The sequence below is a fragment of the Taudactylus pleione genome, unplaced genomic scaffold (genome assembly GCF_031769625.1).
Source record: "Taudactylus pleione unplaced genomic scaffold, aTauple2 ptg000612l, whole genome shotgun sequence".
Classification (NCBI taxonomy): Eukaryota; Metazoa; Chordata; class Amphibia; order Anura; family Myobatrachidae; genus Taudactylus; species Taudactylus pleione.
The window spans coordinates 6213674-6215595 of NW_028285014.1; positions in this window are offsets into that span (position 1 = coordinate 6213674).

Genomic DNA, 1922 nt, shown 5'->3' on the forward strand with positions numbered 1-1922 from the left:
CAGTGCGTTTCAGAAATGAACTCGTGTGTTTCTAGGTTTTCAATTAGTGATTTCGGCAGAAGCCCTGAGTTTTAGAAGTTATTCCAGTAAGTTGCAGTACCTAGCATATGCTTTTAACTGGACAACTTCATTGTGGAGTGGAGCTATCCTTTAAGTTTGTTTTTATTATTCATTGAAAATGTACCTAGATATGCAGTAATAAGATGCAGTCATGTAGTAGTGTACTGTACAATAACCCTGCTGCTTATAATCTGTCTCATCCAAGCACTGACAAAAACTTGCTAATTCTAGAACCGTATCCAGCTCAAGAGACAAGATTACCACACCTACCACTACAGACACCCACTATGAGAGCCCTTCACCTGGGGAAGCCAATCAGTACGATCTTCAGTCCAGGTAACATTTGGTTTCCAGTTACACTGAATAATGGTAAAATGAGACTTGCTTACTAATCATGTATTGTTTCTTCAATTACCCAACACCGCAAAACCGGGTCACACCCGGGATTTTGTACACTGATCCATCCTGGGTACAACCCCTTTCAGACTGGCGGCCCAACCCGGCTTATTGACGGGTTGATGACGTCACTGTCATCACATGCCGAGCCAGAGCTTGGAGATAAGATCATCTTTATGCTGCGAACAGGTCCCGGGTCACATCGACACGGGTTACCCATTAACACTGCACGGCGAGCTGGTTCAACCCATGTTCAACCCTTCTCGTTACCTTGGTTATTTCAACTGGGTCCTTTCACACTGCACAGCAATCCGGGTTGCTGCGCGTTCACGTGAAATAACCCAGGTTATTGCTGGCAGTGTGAAAGGGGTGTGACTTAGTAGAACAGTTGTAAATGTAAATTACAGTACAATTTTTAAGCAAATCAGTGATGTAACTTTTTCAGGCAATTGTATTCTATTAACTGTCCAGTTTAATCTGCATTACAGTATATCATAGAACACTGTCACACAGATTATTATTAACCTTAACCCTAAACCTAACCTTAAACATAAGGCTAACCGTAACCCTAACTCAACACTTAACCATAAACATAAGGCTAACCCTAACCTTAACCCTAAACATAAAGTTAACTCTAAACCTAACCCTAAACATACGGCTAGCCCTAACCTTAACCCTAAACATAAAGCTAACCTTAACTCTAAACCTAACCCTAAACATACGGCTAGCCCTAACCTTAACCCTAAACATAAAGCTAACCTTAACTCTAAACCTAACCCTAAACATACGGCTAGCCCTAACCTTAACCCTAGACATACGGCTAACCTTAACTCTAATCCTAAACCTAACCCTAAACATACGGCTAGTCCTAACCTTAACCCTAAACATAAAGCTAACCTTAATTCTAAACCTAAACATACGGCTAGCCCTAACCTTAACCCTAAACATACGGCTAACCTTAACTCTAAACCTAACCCTAAACATAAGGCTAACCCTAAGAATCGGACTAACCTTAACCCTAAACATAAGGCTAACCCTTACCTTGAACCTAACCCTAACCTTAAACATGAGACAAACCTTAACCCTAACACTAAAAATAATAACAAAAAAAAACTATGTTGATATTCTGCTTTTGACATGTTAAATGTCAACATTTTGACCATGTCGGCATTTTAACAATAAGGTGGAAGGACTATAGGGCAATTTCTCAGACGTGTCCACTACTTCCTGCCCAAATGCGTCCCTCCAAGCTTTCATCTGCGGTCCCAAGCTCCTTCCTGCTTTATTGTCACATTTTTTATTCTTGTAGCTTGTAACGCTTGTTTGCATTGCCTGCTGTTATAGTATTACAGGTAGGTATGTCTTTGTATGATTAACTGTATTGATGAATGAGATTAAGAGTAATGTGTGGCCATTTCGATGGTTAGAGGGCAGCCTAGTGCTGCCCCTCAGGTTACCTATCACTG